This window comes from Marmota flaviventris, chromosome 4 (genome assembly GCF_047511675.1).
Source record: "Marmota flaviventris isolate mMarFla1 chromosome 4, mMarFla1.hap1, whole genome shotgun sequence".
NCBI lineage: Eukaryota > Metazoa > Chordata > Mammalia > Rodentia > Sciuridae > Marmota > Marmota flaviventris.
In genome coordinates this window covers 139,915,169-139,936,646 of record NC_092501.1, presented here as the reverse complement: position 1 = coordinate 139,936,646, position 21,478 = coordinate 139,915,169, and the positions used below count along the sequence as shown (strand labels likewise).

Genomic DNA, 21,478 nt, shown 5'->3' with positions numbered 1-21,478 from the left:
TGTGTGTATACTTTCTGAATATTCTGCAAAGTATAGTTGAAAGAGAAATTTTTAAAAAACAGCTAAAAAATTCCAAAATATACATTTTTGAGGTTTAGCTATTGTGACAATGAATGTCTTTCTTTAAATTCTAATTACTAGTAGTATTAATGAAATGAGTAAGAGAAGTACAGATTTGATACAAGAAACCCAAAGTAGATCTGCTTCAAGAGTTAGCTAAAGATCTTCTCTCCCAACTATTCATCAAAAATTAATAATACGAATTTATAGTTATATTTTATGAGAGTAGAAAGATGTTGGTTTAGCTTATGTCATTTGACTTATGTCGTTTGATTTATATCATTTGACTTTTCACATTTAAGCCTCGATTAGTTTCTAGAATGTGATATAGAGAGTAAGAGTAAATCACCTTTTCATCTAGAAAATGAAAATATCTATATAAATAGATGTATAATCAAATAGATGTATAGCCTGGGAGATTTGAAGTTGAAGATTAGGGCCCACCTCCTGGCGGAGATAGTTCCCAGTTCTGATCATGTTTCTCAAAGCTAGCTGGGACTCAGTAGTGAGCAAACAAACGTGTCACACTCTGGAATCCTGAGTAACACTTAGACGTGTTTGGAATCTGAGTTGGGACCAATTCCTGGACAGAGTTAAAAAAAAAAAAAAATGGTGGCTCTTCTTCTTCAACACTTAAGGGCAAAAGGAATTCTTTCTGGAAGAACACCTTTTGAAATTCCTCCTTTGCTTCCGTGGCTTTCCCTAGTCATAAAAGATGAGAGTGGGAACAAGGGAGATGCTTTGTGCATAAGGAAATGGAGCCAGAGAAGGGGAAGAATGAAACTCACGGAAAGGGCCCGCAAGGAGGTGAGACACCAAGAATAGAAGGAGAAACTTACGTTTTCTAGATTTTGGTATTAAAGGAAGAAAAGACATGTTTGTGATTAGTTATCATATGATGCAGTTTGTTGTCCCTCTTTATAAATCTCTGTACAGTGGTTATAAGGTTTTGTTTTTTTTTTTTTTTCACGCACTGTACCTGAAATTGCATAGAATAGCGCTAACTTGTTGTATAAAATTGCCCAGGACATCTCAGACATTTGTCATTAAGCATGTGATCCCACCTAACAACCAGGAGCTGTTGTGGACATTCTTGCTGCACTTGCACCTGGAAGGTTCAGTTAGGAGCATCCCAGGAACAGCAGCAGCAGCAGCAGAAAATGTGAGAGGACTAGCTCATTCCGTCCAACCTTGGGTGTCCAGGAAGCCCGTCCTTACGCCAGCTCAGAGAACTGAAGTTTATCCTGAAGTATTTGGGGCTTCCCAGCTTAGCTGGGTAGCTTGTGAGGAAGCTCTTCTTGCCAAGAAATGCCTTCTCTCTCTCACTGCAGCTCTCACTCATCTATTCATTCTTTCTACAATGTTAATTTAGAGCCTTCCATAGACAATTCACTATTCTGTTGAATGCATTGCCTGGGAATGTCAAAGGAGACATTCTTCTAGACATGCTTGGGGTTTATATAAATTTAAGCCTAAAGACATAATTCAGAATAATTACATTTTCTCTCTCTCTCTCTCTCTCTCTCTCTCTCTCTCTCTCTCTCTCTCTCTCTTGAGATGGGGTCTCACTAAGTGCTGAGGTTGGCCTCCAACTTGCAATCTCCTGCCTCAGCCTCCCCAATAGCTAGGATAACAGGAATGTGTAACTGTGTCTGGTTAAATCCTTAAGTGAAAAAAAATTGCAAGACTCTGGGAGGCATATGTATATTTTCCCCTTATTCTTGATATATATGATGGGATAATAAGAAGAATTTTCACGTTTATTTATTAGTTTTATTAGCTCGAATCTGGAACTTTTCTGAGTCTTTGTTCAAATGCACTGTGATTGCCTTTAGGAAAAAGTTTAATTGAGGAACAATTGGCACATAATAAACTGCACATATTTAAAGTGTACATTTTGTTTAGTTTTGACTTAAGTATATCCATCACTCCCCACCCCCAGTATTTCATCCAGTTCCTTGGTAATCCTTCCCTCCTTCCTCTCCACCCCTATTGCCAGACGTCCACTAATCTCATTGTTGGCACTGTAGATTAGTTTACATTTTCTAGAATTTTATATAAATGGAATCACTCAGTATGAAAGCTCCTTGGTCTGGACTCTCTCGCTCAGCATGATTATTTTGAGATTTGCAGGAACATATCTTTTAATCCTAAATAGTATTCTGTTGTATAGATACACTGTGGTTTATCCATTCTCTTGCTGATGGACATGTTCTTTCTAGTATTTGGCTATTAAAAGCAAAATTGGTGTTAATGCAGGTTATGTGTTCTTGTATAAATACATGTCTTCATTTCTCTTAAATAAGTACCTAAGGAGAAATGGCTGGATCATATGGTAGGTGTATGCTTAGATTTTTTAGAAACTGTGAAACTTTTTTTTTTTTTCCCCAAATGGTTTTACCAGTTCACATTCCCACCAACCATGTTATATGAATTCCAGGTCCTCTACAGTCTTCCTGACACTTGGTATGAGCACTCTGGGTTTTAGCCATTCTGATTGGTGTGTAGTGGTATCAAGTGTAGTTTAGTTTGCATTTGGTGAACCCAGGAACACTCTACTACTGAGCTACATTGTCAGCCTTCTTTATTTTATTTTAAAATAGGGTTTTGTTAAGTTGCCCAGCCTCACCTTAAACTGCCTCGGTCTCCTCAGTATCTCAGATTACATGTGTATACCATCACGGGCAGCTTTATTTAGGTCTTCTTTGATTCATCTTAATGATGTTATTTTAGTTTTCAGTATACAGGTCTGCACATATTTGTCACATTTGTCTCTAAATAGTTAATATTGTATGGTGTTTTTCAGTTTTTAATTTCTCATTTTTTTCTGTGCTAATCTAGAAATACAATTGATTTTTGTGGATTTATCTTGTATTCTACAATCTTGCTGAAGTCACTTTATCAGTTTTTGTAACTTTGGGGGAATTCCAACAGATTCTACATAGATAATTATTTAATCTGCAAATACAGTTTTATATTCTTCTTTCCAACTTAGATGTCTTTTAATTTCTTTTTCTTGCCAGATAAATAAAACCTCCAGTGCAATGTTGACTAGAACTGTTAAGAGGACACATCTTGCCTTGTTCCTGGTCTTAGAGGGGAAGCATTCAGTCTTTCACGTTACTTGTGCGATCATCTACAGTTTTTTGTAAATGTACTTTATTAGGTTGAGGAAGTTTCCTTGTGTTCTTACTTTATTGAATGTCTTTATCAGAAATACCACCCTCTAGTCAGATAAGCTTTATGAAAGTGGTATTATAATTACAAAGGTAATATTTAACTTGCCAGAATAATACCATCCAGCATGTGTGTGGTATGTAATTTCTCAATTTGCTGTTATTTATTATTCGTGTATATACCTATGATATTTTTCATCTGAGGACACCAACCATTACTCAGTAAATTCAGACAAGGTACTGATGAAAGAAGCAAAAATTACTTCCTTTTTCCAGATCAGAAACTCAAGACACCTGAATACGAAATAGCTGAGTCTTAATAAATAATAGTCTATTTACTTATTTATTTTTCCAGAATAAAAATTCATAAATTAATTTAGACTTCTTTTTATTCAAGGAAGTTTTTTAAAAAGTAAAAACTATTAAAATACATTTCTGAATACTACACTCTTTGCTGTCATCCCCTCCAAAACAAAACCTAAACCTGTGGGAGAAAGCACAGGCTGGATCTCAGAGCCAAAAGAAAGAAAATGAAATCTCATGGGAGCAACATGAAAGACCTTTGATGCGAATCACTCTCTTGCCCAGGTCCTGGATGGCAAGGTCTCCCTCATAGTGAGCAGGTGTTGATGTTTGGCAGTTTTGATTGATCAACCCATAACACAGGAGAGAAATAAGGTTGCAATAAAAGCTAAAGCAATTATGTTGCATTAAAAGGTGTCTGGTGTGTGTATCAGTCTTTTGATTCTCTGGACTGGTCAGCGCCTCAGAAATGTCTTGTCCAATTCTTTTTTTTTTTTTCATTTTACTTCTTTAATTCATTTATTGACTTCATCTTCTTTTTTCTTTTTTTATTATTTCTTACATACATGACAATAGTGGAGTGCATTACATTCATAATTATCCATTCACAGCACAATTTTTTGTAACTCTGTATATAAAGTATGTTCATGCCAAATTATGCCATTATATATGAGCTCTCTGTTTTTTTTTTTTTTTGCATTACAATTCTTAATACACCTTTATACCACAATTTATCATATTTCTGTTTGTATATAAGGTATGTTGACACCAAATTCACAGCATTTTTAAATGGGAAGTGTGCTAACCAGGGGTAGTTTGCTGACGTGTGAAGGATCAAGATGCCACGTCAGAGATCAGTGCTTAAAGAACTGAGCCTGGAAGTGGCCAGACCTGTTGGGAGTCTCAAGCAACAGGTCAGGAAAGAGATAATGAATGCTGTCACCAGGCAGTGACAGCAGGGGTGGAGGACACAAACCAAAAGATGTTTAAGGGGTAAATATGGCATGATTCAGACAGACTAATTCCAAGGTATGTGGCTTCAGTCACTGGCTAAATATCAGGTACCATTTTAGGGAAGTAAGGAATTCAGAAACTCAGGAACTACACATTTGGAGGCACCGGTTTTGTACATGATGAACTTCTGCCAGGAAGTGGTCATATCACACTTGAACATGGAGATCCAGAAAGCTGTGGAGATTCCTGGGCTGAGGGTGGGGCACACGGGTGAAAGATGAAATCACGGGTGAGAATGACTGATGGGTAGAGCCACCTTTCTCCTGGTGGCTCCGTCCTGGTAGTCACTTGCCAACCTGACTGTGGGAATCAACATTTCTCAGGCTGCTCTCTCTAGTATTCAGACACAAAACAAAGTCTTCAGTTCTTTTAGGGTGCACATTTCAGTTCAATCCCTTAAATAGTAGGAAATATCAACTATCAGCCTGTCCTTTGCTTTAGGGGTAGTATACATAGAGATTTGCTTATGTTGTATCCTTTCACCAAAGGACCCACACAAATAAAAAAAAAAATATGCCCTTAAGCCTTACCAAAGTTTGAGAAAAGGCCAGGCAGTGACTGGCATTTTGCTGAGACTTGCAAAATTGAACCTGGAGGAAGGAGGAATGCAAGTGCAAATGAAGTTGGATGGCAACCAGTGAGAACTGGTTCTGAAGCTTTGTAAAAGAGGTACACTCTGCATGACATTAAAAACTTGTGTAAGAGTGCTTCAGCAAACCCCATACCACAGTTTCTAGGATAAATAAAGAGGGTTTAGGAGAAGGGTGATTGACTGAAGCCAGAATTTTTTTTTTTGAAATGACTTTTTACATTTTGTTATAAATGACCAACTTGTTTTAAGAGGTCAGAACCATTTTTTTTTTTTAAATTAACTTTTTAAGTAGGTATCTTCCAGATAGGTAATTTATGCTGATGTTAAAAAATAGATAATACCACTACCTGTTGTTGTTCATATAGCCCCTGTTCTCTGGAAGTGCTCCATCTTGTCTTTCCAATGCGTGTGCTTTCTTTGCCAAGCCCCCCCTGAAGACGGAGGATTGCTGTATAGTGGATCCTCAGTATCTGCATGTGTTTGGTTTGAGGACCCCCACAGATCCCAAAATCCACAAATGCTCAGTCCCTTATATAATTTGGCACAGAACCTGCATAGATCCTGTGCACATCCTGTCAGATGCTTTAAAACATCTATAGATGACTTGTAATACCTGATGCATGTAAGTGCTGTGTAAATAATTATCATACTGCATTGTGTCAGGAATAATGGCAAGGAAAAGTCTGTACATGTTCAGTGCAGATGCCACTGGAAAAAAATTTCCATCCACAGCTGGCTGGGTCTGTGGATGTGGAGCCTGTGGACACGGAGGGCAACTTCTTGCCATCCATGGACATTAGTGCTTGTCACAGCCTAGTACCTGTGCACAAGACCCCCTCATCTGCCTTGTGAACTCAGTCCTTCTCTGAGAACCTTTTTGTTCCCATCTCCTGTCTATCAGGAAAAAGTAACAAGTAGATTTGCAGTGTCACCTTTGCACAGACTGGTCACCCTGTGCTGTAGTAACTTGTTTATTATAGGTCTGCTTCCTTCCTAGATGAAGAGATTCCCGAGTCCAGACATTGAACTTAGTATGGTGTCAGATGCATTGTAGATGCTCATTATAGGCTTGCCAAAAACAGGATAGGAGGAAAAGATACTTCTAAGGAGCCCCTGAAGAACCTGAGCAGAAGGGACCCAAAACAGAGGAAGAAACACACACAATGATAGTATTATGGAGAGCCAAAGGAGCAGAGAATTTTAAGAGGGAAGCCCTAGTCATTAGTGTTCACTGCTATTGAAAGCCAATGAGATAAGTACTGAACATCTTAATGATGTTTTTAGGAACTGAGGAAAGCTGTCCTTGGCCATAAACACACCACAGATATTACTAGAGGCATTGTTACCCATACTAAGAAAAGTTATGCAGCCAATAAGAGGTGGCTGGCAACCTTTCAGAGACAGAAATCCATTGAACTGCCCAACTTGATGATATTCATCATTCTGACATTTTATACTATTATTTTCTTCTGATGGCAAACCCACTGGATAATAGGCCGTCTCTGTTTAAATAGTTAAATAAATAAATAAATAGTTTAACTGAATAAATAGTTAAAAAAATAAGAAATATTTGCCGATGTGCATCACATATGGGTCAGATCAAAATTCAGAAGCTAATTTGGTGAATCCCAACAGATCTGAAACTTCCATGGGTGGATCATTTCTGTAAAGGTGACAATGAGAAAGAAGTCTACAATTGTGAAGTTGTATCATTTTCAATACAGTTGCAGCTGTCTCTCTCTCAATAAAAAAGCAAAATAATTGAGAAATTCTCTGTACTAGCTACCCACACACAGGAATCCATAGCTACAAACTCAAGAAATGTCTTTGATGGGCTGAACATTCTAAGAGAAACAAGATAATGTCTCACTATGGGAAGAATAAAATGCCACGGGAGGACAACATTGTTCAATATAAAATACACAGCTTCTCAAAGGACAGAAATAAGAGTATTTCAAAAGAGATCAATTTATTGAACTTATAGGAGAATGGACACCTTTAAAACACAATGCTTATTAAAATAGAAAATGTCTAATTATACACTTATAGTTACTTAATTATGCTGTTAATGTTAAGGTACCTCTAAGCTCAGATTTCTGACTGTCTGGAAAAAGAGTGAAATTCCTTTTGGCTGTTACTATAAAGAGAGAAGGCAGACTTAACATTGCAACCGATGAATACTCTTGTTAAGACCAAAGAAAGCTGAATTTTCTCTGGTTGATTGCTATTCATGTTGCAGCCAATTTAAATATTTTTAAAGGATGGTTTGCTTTACTTTTTTTCATAGACTTAATGCCACTTTTGAATGAATAAAAATTATTCTTTGTTTATATAACCCTAACTTTTTAATAATAGTGAATTCAAACTTTCCTCACTTTTCTCTTTAGGAAATATTTTAAATGAACTAGATTCCTATCTGATTTATATTCCTTTTGAGGGGGAATTGCATTGGACAGGAGAGGGATTGAGTGCACCTCATGAATCCCTCTGACCCTCTCTTACATCATTTAATTTTTAGAGGATCAGGGCACTAAAATTACCTCCAAAATAGTGTAGGTAATCTAAATCTCAGGAAAATATAATGCTGTTATATAAAAGTGTATTCTAATATGAAAAGCCTTAACATGGAGCGTTTACTATTAAAGCAATTACTTTCTGGTACACACCTACAAAGTTCTGAGTTCTCCTTTTGCTTTTTTCCACTTTCATTCCAGGTACCTCAAAGCCCTCTGACAGCTCCCTTACACAGGGAAGTCCTAGTTACAGTTGCTGCGGTTAAGAATCATTTTAGGAAACCAGAGAAGGATTTTTAATTCCCTGTAGATGTCATGCACATCTAACAAGTAGTATATTGGTGCAGTTTAAAGCATAAACTTGAACAAGAGTTTTATAGTCAAATAAAATCTTGTGTTTAATTTCTCTCCATCCATTCCTGCCAATTCCTAGATGTTTGATTCTGTGTCTCAGTGCACCCATCTATAAAACAGGGTTTAGGAGGAATCAGTGAGATAATGCATGCCAAAGGCTTAGCATAGGACCTGGCTGCCATTAAGCATGTGGTGAATGACAGCTGTTATTACGAAGCGTTCCAGATGCACAGGTACTTCACTCTGTGCTTCCAGCAGCCTCTTAAAGACAGAAGCTAAATTATATGTGCACAAAATACAGATGTAACTGATGCACACTCTATGTGTGATAATACTTTTCCTAAGAGACTTCTATTTCATCTCATATATGCTCTTATTTAGCCTTATGATAATACTGTGGATTGGGAAAGAAAGTCACTGAACAATGTGCCTGACTGTTGCCACATTTCTCCTTTTTGGCGTCTAGCCTTTTATGCCCTAAGACTCTACCTTGTTATGTGTTTGAAAAATTAAACACAGTTCTTGGGGTTTGGGTATGGGAATGTATTGTTTTTCCCTATAAAGTCATTACTTCAAACTTTCTTAAGTGCTCTACTCTTTATTTTTTTTACTAGAAGAAAAATATATTTTCAATAAGGTAAAGGAGTTTCAAGCAGTCTCCTGGGCTTTGAAAAAATGGTGGTATACAAGTCACTTGTTTGGTTTTAGAAGTTCATGATACGTTTCAGTTGGACAAAGTAGTTCTAAGTCCTGGGAGGGACCAATACAGGTGATTCTAAGAATTGGTTAAAAAAAATAATAACCTAATGATCTAATATGAAAATGATTGCTAAATTATCATAGCAATTCTAATCAGGACCTATTCGTAAAAACATGCTTTTCTCTTCAGAAATCTGTCCTACTTTGAAGACCTGTTTCTGAAAGGACATAAGGAAGATAGAGAATAAAACTTCTGTTAGCACAGCAATGTGTCTTTGACTAGGTAAAGAGATCCAGCTCTCACATTTTAATTTAATACAAGCTGCTTTGCATCCAGGAAACACAAATAAACAGTGATTTCTAAAACAACACACAAATCCTTTACAATAAAATATATGTGTCTGCTGATCCCCAGCACTGGGAAAAGACAGATCTCATCTTCTTTATCTTCTGACTCACACTGCAGCCAGACAGCAGGAGAGGGGTGTGTGTGTGTGTGTGTGTGTGTGTGTGTGTGTGCTCGCGCCTGCCCCCTGGAGAGAGACTGCCTGGACACAGCCCTGGGGCATGGCTGGGGAAGATAAATGATAGAATTATGATTTCTGCAGTCAGTTAAGAAAAAGAATGTAGGACATTGCCACATACCATAGAGCAAGGGAGAAGGAAATAAAGGACACAAAAAAGGAAAAGAAAGAAAATATGTGCCCAGGTCAATCAGGAAGCTGGTTCTTCTGAGACCACCAAACCAACTGACCATTTTAGCTGGAAGCTACGCAGCCTCCCCACAGGATAACAGCATTCATTATTTTTTTAATCTCTTGCATGGGGGCCCTCATCCTGTCAGCAGTGAACGCCTGTTTTCTAGACCTCCAGCCCCTCTGCCAGGCAGGGTGAACTTCTGGAGAAGCCATCTGCCAGGTGGAGCTCAGGATGGGAGGGTGGGTCAGCGCAATCCTGGGTTCCCAGCACTGCTGCCTGACACACACCCACAACCGGTTCCTTCCTGGTCATCACCCGCCATCTCTCATCTCCCTCTTCCAGCCAGCTCCTTGGCTGCTGGCCAGATAAGAATAAAAAAGGACATTTGTATGTATGTGGTTTGAAACACAAAGATAGAAGAGAATGTAAAAAAATGCTTCCTCAAATGGTTCAAAATCTCCAATAAGAGTTTAAGAAGTAACAAAAACCAGTCTCACAATTTGCACTGGCATTCATTCTTAAATAGTGAGTTGTGGTTGCTTTTATTTATTTTTTTTAATTTATTGCACCATTAAGACAGGTATTTCATACTAGAAGCATGACACCACTTTTATTGCCATCCACAAAAGCACGGATGTGTGTGTTACCTCTGTTCAGATTCCCCAGTCTTCTGTACCTAATGATTTTGGGGGGATCTTTCTCCCCTGTGCTATTAACTGTTGAGAGGAGTGGCTACTTAGTAATTCTACACCTGTTCCAGTCCACGCCCATCAACTTGCTATTCTTCCCAAACAAGTGCCAGGGAAAGCATGAGAACCTCTGAGTCTGGGCGGAGGAGGCTGTGGCAGAGGCTGCCTCTGGGTTTGGCTTTTGGGAATTTTGTTCCGAGTCTCCAATGAATCTACTACGATGGCAGTTGATGACAGCAATTTATATTCCAGAACGAAGAACAAACTAAATTCATCTCAAAATGATCATAAATCATCCAGACGGAGCAGCCTGCCACCTGAACTACTCATAGGAAATGACATTAGAGGAAAACTTCAAAGAAACATTAAGAACTTGGAACCCTTTCACCTGAGGCGCCCCAAAAAGAGACCGTCCATATTTCCAGGTAGGAATCATTTAAATTTATGCCTTCCGATTAAAATGAAACCACATACCAAGGACTACATATCATCTGTCATAATTAGATGAGAGTTTAAAATTAACTTGGGATGTATTGAAGAGCTTTCGGTTGCCAAATAAATGCGTTGGATTGGAAAAGTTAGAGCAGTTCTTCAATCTGGAAGTGCCTATCTTATTCTTCCTTTTATTTTCTTAATTGATTGTGACATCTAAGGATCTGTATATAGGCAAGTATGTTATGACTCGTCAGCATCAGCATGACAGGGAACTACTTTGCGTGCGGTGCTGGAGAATTCTGTGTTGCATTTCATGTTCTGGTATTTTCTTTATTTTGCAAGATTATTGGATTGTGGCGTGAAGTTGGCATCAGAAATCTGTGAGCACCAGAAATTAATGCCATTAAATACTCCAATGCATGCTTCAAATTCCTGTCTAGCATCAGAGCCTAAAACCGTTTGTAGTAAAAGGCTCAATTAAACAATGTGGATGGTGAAATGTATTAGGGAACAGGAGACACACGGATTTCAGTCTTGATGAAGAGACTCTGATGTCTGCCTTAGATGTTCTTGGATGGATTATTATTGGTGTGTAGAGAGCACAAGATAACCAGTGACCCTGATGCTTGGCCAAGCCATTTCAGCTGTCACTGCAGAGAATGAATTATTTAGTCAACTTGATTTCACGACCCCTTGCATTGGAATTTCCAGGAAAAACTGGAAGTGGCCTTTTTGTGGTGGTTGATTGATTGATTTGCAGAGGATAGATGAGAGCCAACTGTGGAGGGATGACTCTGTGTTGATAGAAAATAATTTAGTCAACTATTGGGTTTTTAATTTTTTTTTTTAAGTTATAGAGGGACACAGTATCTTTATTTTGTTTATATTTTTATGTGGTGCTGAGGATCAAACCCAGTGCTTCACATGTGCAAGGCAAGCACTTTGCCACTGAGCCACAACCCCAGCCCCTCAGCTATCGTTTCATAAAAACTCTATGGAATCATCTGATGAAGATGACGGAGAGACTTGGGACTGCAGTCCACAAACTGAAAGCCACATTTCTTAAGGAAGCTGTTGTTTTAATGGATTTCTTCTTGGTTCACTGATGTTGCCCTGTGTCCAACTTTTCGGCAGAGAAAAAGCAACTCACTGCCTAGGATGGACCAGATGGTGTGAACTTACAGGAGAGTTTGGGGAAGTGGCAGGGGATGAGATGGGAGACGCTGGAAGGAGGGGGACTTCAGTGTTCACAGTGAAAGTCACTTTGGGCCTCATCTCTTCGATCTCCTGAGGGTACCAAGGAATGCAGACCTGCCCTGTTTTCTGAAACCCATGGCAAAAAGTATTTCTAGGTTGGTTCACTAGCCCTACTTCCAGAACCTTCTCACAGGGCTGTTCTTCACCTTCTGTCCACATCACCCCCCCCCCCCCATTTGTTGGTTTAACATGCTTGGATCCATGTACATTATAATTCTTCCTGCATTTCTCCACTTCATACTCCAAGCAGGCTTCTCCTCTTTCCAAATCTCCAGATCCAAGGAGGACACCACTCCCGCACCCATGATTCCCGCCCTTGTCCTCTCTTTCCATAAGTCATCTGGCCCTGGGCTGTTAGCTACAGCCCAAATCTGTGAGAAGGCCTCTTGGCTTCGACCTTGCCTAAGTTCTGCTTTCTAAGATCTTGCGTTGGCAACATTAATTTGGTAAGATGAACTCATGAAAGGGCAGTGAGCTTTGGGGAGCTGAGTCCTAGTGTAGACAGTGTCTGTCCCTCAGCCCCCTCCAGCTGCCCTTGGCCCCCTCACCAACTCCCAGGCTCCAGCTGTGCCATTTGTTTCTGTCCCCAGTGCTTTCATTGGAAACAGCTGCAGATGGATTCTTCCTATCCTTCCCCCACCTCTTTCACTTCACTGCCAGGCTTTCCACGGACAAGAGAGTCACCTGCCCAGTTTGATCAACACTGGCTACTAGTTCCTTTCAACTAAACCACAATACCACTGTCATGCAAGTTGCACTAGCTGCTTTTTATGGTGGATGAATCAGAAACGCCAATGGGCTGCTGATCCTGGCCCAGATCCCATGTTCCTCCTGCAAACAGAAGCATACACAGAGTGTGATGCTGCTCTGCTGTTGTATAAGAAAAAAGCAGGCATAATAGATGTGGGGCCTGAGGGTCCAAGAAATTAAGTCGCATCTCACAATTAATAAATGGCCAAACTAAGGCTTGGACCAGGTCTCTGGACTCCAACATTCAAGCAGCTTCCACTGTACCGCCACACTCCACTGTCACCTGTTGTGATCATTTGTCTGTTGAGATGCAAGAGCTGAGGACACATCAGTGTTCCAGTGTTTCCCTCCACCCTTATGTGCACACAGACAAATTTTACCTCCACCTCAAGTCTCATATTTTCAGTTCTGCTCTAAATGATTGATTGGTTGATTATTTCATTCATTCATTCATTCACTCATTCACTCATTCTTCATTTAGCTCTTGCATTGTGTTGGGGATACACCTTCAAGAACTCCATATTTTTCTTTTGTTCTTGTCATCCATTTCCCCTCTCAGGGACATGTCACACTGCAGATAGCTATCTACCTAAAAGGCCTGTTTGTTTCATTCCCTTGTTTAAGATTCCTCAGGGTCACCACTGCTTTTAGGATAAAGTCCAAGATCCTTGGGAAATGAGAGATGCCAAATCTGTCCACTGCTTCTGTCCGCGGCCCCTTCCCCAGCTCTCCTTCCCACTGTGCTCAGCAAGCTCCGCCAGCTTCAGATCCCGGGGCCCTTCATGCTCGTTCTTCTAGGGTAGATGCCGTACAAGCTACCTTCACATTTCCTCCTAATTTCTACTTTGACTTCAGGTGTCAATTTCAGATCTTTTCTTCCAAGAACTTTCCCGACTTCCTCTTCTTTACTGGTCCAATCTATGTCCTTCTCATAACACCTGGACTTTCCCTACCACAGCACTTATCACACTGTATTGTAATCGTCTGTTTACTCATCTGTATCTTCTGCTGGCTAGCCATCCAGGGACCGTATCAGTCTTGTTAACCATTGTATATCTACTACCTCTTACAATGGCTGGTACATAGTATTCCTTCAATAAAGTTATCCAGTTGACTCAAATTGCACTAAATGCAATGAACTCTTGGCATCCTTTTGTGCTCTGCCTTCTTCCTTATTCTGTTCATGCCGTTCTCCCCTCACCTTCTAACACACACACACACACACACACACACACGTCTATATTCCTATTATGCCCTTTCTTTCATTCTCCATGTGGGCTTGAAGGCCCAATCCCAGTCATCCATCTGTAATTGCCCGAGATTGTTCCTATGACCTCTTTTTAGTTCTTCTGGATGCCAACAACCTTCTTGGACTCAGTACTGTATTATATTATTAACTTTATGTTCATGTAGAAGCTCTTTGGAAACAGAGACTATATCTCACTCCCTTGAATGGCCCAGTTGTCTAAGAAGGGAGAATTGCACAAAGTAAGCGTCCATTCAACATCTGGTGGTTAATTAACTGATTTCCTGTGAAGCTGTGTCAGTCCTGTGGAACTATCTGAAAATAACTATCCTGGAAATAATTAGTGGGCAGATAATAATTGCCAAGGGTGAAGGTCTTTATACTGCTTTTTATCACAATATGAATTCCTCGTGGGGGAAATACTTGGATGGCTTGTCTCAGTGTGTTATTCATTCATTGAAAAATGTATTAGGATTCTACTAGATGCCAGGAATTATTCTAGACTTTGGGGAGACAGTGAAAGTCACTTAGTTTCAAGTCTAGGCAGATTGAAAAGAACTTGCCTAGCAGGGTATCTTGCGTATGGCACAAATCAATAAATGCCTCTAGAATAAAGGAATGGATGAACCCCATCGTCACAGCCATGAATCTTACAAAAGAAAACCAGTACATTTAAAAATCATATTGACCTGAAAACATCAAAGACTAACATTTTGTATTCCCTTGGAGAAGCCTCACCAATAGCATGGTAGAGTGAGTTACAGCATCTCAACCTTCGTCTGGAAGAAAGTGGGGTGCGGGGGCCAGGTGGAATGGGTTGTTCATTCAGCACTTTTAGGTAAACAAGTTGGTGTGTTTGTTCAGCGGGTTCTTAAAATATCCTACTGATTTTACAATCATATGTTGTGAAAAACAAGGAGCCATCTGCTCGGAGGAAACAGACAATTCAAGTTACTTCCTTGTCACTTAGTCAGAGGGCATTACAGTGAGGATGCTCACAGCCAAGAGGAGGAGGGAAGTCCAGCCACATTTGCCGGACAGAGACTCCGGCATGTAGGCTAACATTGTTTCTTATATTTTAGTCCCAATTCTGTTTCAAAAACAAGCGATTTTTGCTTTAATCCACAATCTTAAAAAGTAGCTTACTTAAAACTATGCTTTTTTATCATTAAATGGATTTGGAGTATTTCTAAAGTAAAACTGCTTTATTCCTTTCCTTGCTGAGTGTCATGATTTACTAGAAACACAGGGTAGTTGTAAGAACAATGGCAGCCAGATGCTTTCTGGCCTTTCTTATAAGTAAATGAGCTTGGCCCAGAAGACCGTGAAGATGGGCATCAGGTCTATGTTCCCTTCTGAATTCCTTCACTGTGTGACAGGCACAGTGAAAGGCACATTGGTTAGGCGTGCTCCCTGAAGTACAGGTCACACATTTCTAATCCACATACCTCAAATTCCAGATGCTACAAAATCAGGCACTGACAGAGGGCTCAAATGGAAAATTCCACACTTGACCTCATGTGATGGTCAGTCAAAACCCAGGCACACTAAAAATACTGTATATACTTACCTTCAGGTTCTGTGAATACGGTATAAATGAAATAAACAACTGAATTGACTTTTTCAATTTGAATTTGAATTTGAATTTTATGTTTAGCCTCGGGTCCCATCCCCAAGACAATTCATTATGCTTATGTAAGTATTCCACAAAACCCAAACACCTCTGGTTCCAAGCATTTTAGATAAGGGATATTCACCTTCTATTTGTTCTCTATTAGAATTGCATCAACCCAGAACCCTGCTGATTGGTGCATTTGGTGATGTTTCAGTGAGGTCTACAAGGCCATGTATAACTTGGTTAGGACCTCCATAAACACTTGTTTATGGAGTGTGAAAAGAGTGCTCCCTACAATTGTGTCCCCATTGTCATAGGTCCCGTGGTTACACTGTGATGACTGAAGCCATGTCTCATTCACCATAGCATTCCCCTCAACACCCACCCAGAGCATTTTGCATATGGTAGGTGCTTAAGGGCTAAGTAGTTAGGCAAGATAGAAGATGTCCTGAGTGCGAGGAGAAATGTGTCACAACCACCCCACCAGCCACACCCCTGTCCATCTGGTACCATAACTTCCTTAAAGAACCACTTCCCATGCTGTGCCTGGGGCCATAGCCAAAGGGGCCTCACAGGCAAGAGTTGGAAACTTTGCTCTCATGATAGGACTTCAGCCCAAGAATTTCCCCAAATCAATAGTTGCTGAAGAAATGGGTTCAGGTTCTAATTCTCCATCTGACTAAACTTGTAACCTGGGACATGTCACTTCATCTCTCAAAACCTGTTTCTTCACCTTTGGAATCGGAATGTAAACAGTATTTTCACAGGCTGTGTTAAGCCCAAATGATATAATGCATGATTACAAAATAATACACAACTGAGCTTCACTGTGTTATTTTCTTTCTTTGGTGGTATTGAAGGTTTGGTTTTTCATAATAGTAATTTTTCTTCTGATGAGTGGTTGTTGGATACACTCCTAACACTTTTACAAATCTTCATGGTTTTGAAAGTTATCCAATCAAATCCTCTCTTGATATAAAATTCTGTGTAGCACACTAATAGACTCATTGAATTGAATTTTCTCATTAGAAAGTATGACATGAAAAGTCTTCATTGTAGTAACTATACATGTATTTTCCCAATGTGAATCATTAAATTTAAGATATTGTCATGTGAAGCCTCTAAAGATTGTACGGTGTCAGAAATAATAATACTGTTTTTTAATAAACTTACATCTGTACTTTGTGTATTTAATATTTAATATAATTGTATCTGTTTAAAAACCTTTCTTTTGGAAATTCGGTCCTAAAAACTTGGAATGGGATAATAATTGGTTTGCCTTTGTGACTTTAAAAAGCAGACTATATACAAGGATATAAATAAATTCTTGAAATAAATCTACTGAAATAGTGAGAATTTAGACCTCAGAAACCTTAAAATCAATGCATTATTTGGATTTCAAATTATTTATTTGTGGAAGTTTTAATTGAAAGATACTGATAAAACAAAAATAGGTACCCCGTTTATTTGTATCTATTAGACAAGTTTATTATAAGGGAAACTGAGTTTTTGTTTTACATTTTCTTTTATAAAAAGAAAACAGATTTTTTTTGAGGGTATCAGGGATTGAACTTAGGGGCACTTGACCACTAAGCCACATCCCCAGCCCTATTTTGTATTTTTTTATTTAGAGACAGGGTCTCATTAAGTTGCTTAGTGCCTTGCTTTTGCTGAGGCTGACTTTGAACTCATGATTCTCCTGCCTCAGCCTCCTGAGTCGTTGAGATTACAGGTGTAATTTTCTTACTGGCTAAGAAAACAGATTTTAATGAGGCAATTATGTCTGGTTACTTTTTAAGGGAAAAAATGTGAATAAGATATTTATGTGCATGATTTTTTTTAAAAAAAAAAAGAGAGAAAAAGAGAGAGAATTTTTAAATATTTATTTTTCAGTTTTTGGTGGACACAACATCTTTATTTTATTTTATGTGGTGCTGAGGATCGAACCCAGCACCCTGTGCATGCCAGGAGAGCGCTTACCGCTTGAGCCACATCCCCAGCCCTATGCATGATTTATATGCATATAAGCAAGGAGAAAATGTTTTTGTTTTTTTTTTCTTACCTCTGAAATACTGATAGTAAAAGAAGAAAAGATTAAATTTATAGCTCAATTTTAAGGTTTTCTCCTTTTTATAAGTTGTGTGTGTGTTTGTGTGTGTGTGAATGTATATAAAATAAAATAGTTCACATACAGAGTTCTGAATTCAGGATTTAAGTGCTTAAACAGGTCTGACCTAAAAGCAGTTCATTTCCATTCATTACTCAATAGCTAAAGTAAAGATACACATTTGAGAGATCCCATACATTTTCCCCTCCCATTCCTAAATAATGCTCCAAATATACATTTGCATTTAGACTATGAAAATATTTTTACATCCATATAATTATATATTATATATTTACTCAACATATTTTAGTGATAACCTTTTGAGCACTTTAAAAAAATGTCTGGGAGGAAAATGACCAACCAGTTCATCATTTACCTAAGGAAAAAAACATGTTTAAAGCAACATTCTTTGCTTTAAACAATTTGGGGAAAGTAATTACCTAAAGAATCTTTATCTGCAGAATTTAATTATAACACCACCATCTTTTCTTTGTAATCTAGAAAACTGTGGGTTTGGGAGTGGGAGCTTATCCAGTGAGATACAATGGATAGTCATTTTTAGATGAAGGAAATGTAAAAGGTCTCATTACAAGGCAGCCAAAGTATTGTCGGGATTTTAACTTACGTCCTTGGTGCTGAATGACTGGCTGTCAGCATCCTGCTGGTTCAAAGCACCTGTTTGGAGGGAGCCCAGGATGGTGAGTGTTTGCATCATTAGATAAGGTTTACCTATGGTATATCCTCAATAACTTCTCTTCCACCTGGACTCTTCAGAAAGACTGAAGTCATCTTCATGAATAATTGATTCTAGATAGAATGTTGGTCTAACTGGTTTTTATGGACAAGAAAGAGACAACCTCAAGAAACATTATTTTTAGATTTTAAGTATCAAAAATACATACCAAGGATAAATGGAAAGTATTCCTGATAAAGACTATTGCTAATCTAAAAATCTTAACTATTTTGTCTTGCAAAGCACTGTGCAAGGACTCACTGATTCAATCATTAAGGTACACAGTAATCTGTTTTCCTATCTAATGTTTTACTAGCAGACAGAATGTATCAATTCAGTGTTTATGCTTCTCTGGGAGCCATATTTAAGCCTCCTTGCTAATGGCAATACTGACACCATCTTAGCTGGTAGAAAAGCCATAATTGGCAATGAACTGTTTCCCTACAGGAAAGTCCTAGGGGCCTGAATGGTTCTCTTTTGGGGTTTCTGTGCTGGGGGTGCAGGTGTGACTTACTCTGTATAATTTTTCCTTCTTCTTCATTCTCAACTATCAGACTAGAAAGAGTCATAAGTCAAATGTCTCTTGCTTAGGGCCCAACTCTGTAAGGATTTCCAGTCTTTTGAGATCTCTGATGCCTCCCCACATCACTGAGGGAAAATTAACTTACCAAGTTAGATCATTGGTTGTTCTAAAAATTTTTTATTTGTTCTAATTAGTTATACATGATAGCAGAATACATTTCTATTCATTGTACACAAATGAAGCACAAATTTTCATTTCTCTGGTTGTACATGATGTAGTCGCACCACATGTGCAGTTGTACATATACCTAGGGTAATGACATTCATCTCATTCTACCATCTTTCCCACCCCATACCCCCTCCCTACCCTTCCTCCCCTTTGCCCAAAGTTCCTCCATTCTCCCCATGTACCCTCGCCCCGCCCCCACCCAGTCCCATTATGTATCAGCATTCACTTATCAGAGAGAACATTTGGCCTTTGGTTTTTTGGGATTGGCTTACTTCACTTAGTATGATATTCTCCAACTCCATTCATTTACTTGCAAATGCCATAATTTTATTTTTTGAATGCTAAATAATACTCCATAGTGTATATGTACCACAGTTTTTTTTATCTATTCATCTGTTGAAGGGCATCTAGGTTGCTTCCACAGTTTAGAATTTGCAAATTGTGCTGCTATAAACATTGAAGTGGCTGTGTTACTGTAGTATGCTGTTTTTTGGGTATAGACTGAGGAGTGGGATAGCTGGGTCAAATGGTGATTCCATTCCAAGATTTCTAAGGAATCTCTATACTGCTTTCCAGATTGGTTGCACCAATTTGCAGTACCACCAGCAATGTATGAGTATGCCTTTCCCCCACCTCCATCCTCACCAACATTTATTGTTGCTTGTGTTCTTGATAACTGCCATTCTGACTGGAGTAAAATGAAATCTTAGAGTAGTTTTGGTTTGCATTTCTCTACTTACTAGAGATGTTGAACATTTTTTCATATATTTGTTGTAGAAACAACTGTGCAAATCCAAATTACTGGAGGAGCTTTGCAGACTCCACAGGTACTAGTCCTGGAGATTTCATTCTGTTAAGTCTAGACTAGGACCACACTTCTACCTTCAAGGTGAACACATTTACCAAGGTGTGTCTAATGTTTGTCTCATCACCTGGTCAAGAACTATTGACTTTAAGGAAGTGGAAAAAATGCTCAAAGATCATAGTTATTCCTTAACTATTACTTTTTTGCATGTGAGAAGCAGGAGAGAGCTATACCAGGCAGTCCCAAGCAGCCAGTGTCCCTCCCACACTACATCCAGCAACTACCACCCTCAAAACCTAGGGTTCTCTTGTGGAAAAAGAACCCATTTTTCTCTCCCCAAAGTGCCCTGATTTGTGTTCTATTATATATAGACCTTCCTGGCCCCCACTCACCACCATAAAAGCCAGACCAGGAAAGCCAAGGTCCTGACTACCCATCTCAAGGTCACTGTTCTAACCTCTCCTCACAACATAGGGTAAAACACTAGGATTATCTCTGCTTGTTGACAAAATTTTTAAGATTAACAATATCTGTTAAAAGCAGCCAATTAGATTGAGTGAAGAAAGAAAAAAAATAAAAATATAATGTAACAATACAAGTACCATTACGAGATAGAAATGTTCAATGAAAAAGCTTAATGAACTTCATTCACCAGACAGGTGCTTTGCAGAAACTGCATTGTTCAGAAATAGGCTAAGATGTATTTTCTTTTGTTATTACATCATATCCATCCAAACCAAATACTCTGTGCAATTCTCCAATATTATGGAAGTGTAATTACTTTCAAGAAGGATGTCACAAATCCCTACATAATTATTGAACCAAAAGGCAATACAGTTTTGGAAGACAGAACATCACAAAGTTCTGGCCTTGTACATTTCCTTAACTTTTGCTAAATTAGAAAGAGCTTTGCTGTTTCAGATAACACCAAAGCTGTTCAGTTCTTCAACCAAAAGTTGAAGGTGACTGAAAACTCTATGCCTAGCCATGTTCAAGTTAATATTTATAGTAAAGATAGAAACTGTTTTACTAGCAATAAATCACTTTCTGATTTCTACACCAAACACTCCCACATACGCAAACATAGGCGGGCAGGAGGAAGGGAAATGTTGAAGAATGATTTGCTTCAGAGACAACTTAAAAATGAATACATAAAGGTCTGTACCAACAGGGGAGACAGAAAGTAGGTAAGAGAAAAACCTCCCAGAAATGGTCCAGCATATTCAGGAGAGAGAACTTTAAAACAAAACAAAAACCAGTAAAACGAAAATAATACAGCACCCACCCACACCCACAGTCACCTCCTCCAGCAGGGAATGTGTGAGATGGTTTTATTTTGAAAAGTTCATTGACACAGGGCAAGATAACTTGCAGGTACAGAACGAGGTTTGGTGCTTGCCTGTGGGAAATGGGAAGCTCCCTGAAGGTCACGTAGGTGGTTTAAAAAGGGAGGGAAGCATGAATTGATTCACTGCTTTTTTGATAAGCAATTGTTCCCTCTTTAAAAAGCTCTTTGAAGCTAGGCCCAGTGGTACATGCCTGTAATTCCAGCTACTCAGGGGGCTGAGGCAGCAGGATCGAAAGTTGGAGGTCAACCTTAGCAACTTAGCAAGACCCTAAGCAACTTAGCGAGACCCTGTCTCAAAATAAGAAACGAAAGGGGCTGGGGATGTAAGTGGT

General features: G+C 38.9%; 1 protein-coding gene across 6 annotated transcripts in view; it reads left to right on the top strand.

Annotated features, from left to right (window-relative positions):
- Fry (FRY microtubule binding protein) overlaps window positions 1–21,478 on the top strand; it is a 402,948-nt gene that overhangs the window by 84,868 nt on the left and 296,602 nt on the right. For 5 of the 6 annotated variants that reach the window (XM_071611569.1, XM_071611564.1, XM_071611567.1 and 2 more), the window contains one exon: window positions 10,352–10,524. The exons of the other annotated variant lie outside the window; for it this stretch is intronic. The gene's annotated coding sequence lies outside the window, so the exon portion shown is untranslated. The remainder of the gene's footprint in view (window positions 1–10,351; window positions 10,525–21,478) is intronic. 6 annotated transcript variants of the gene reach the window in all.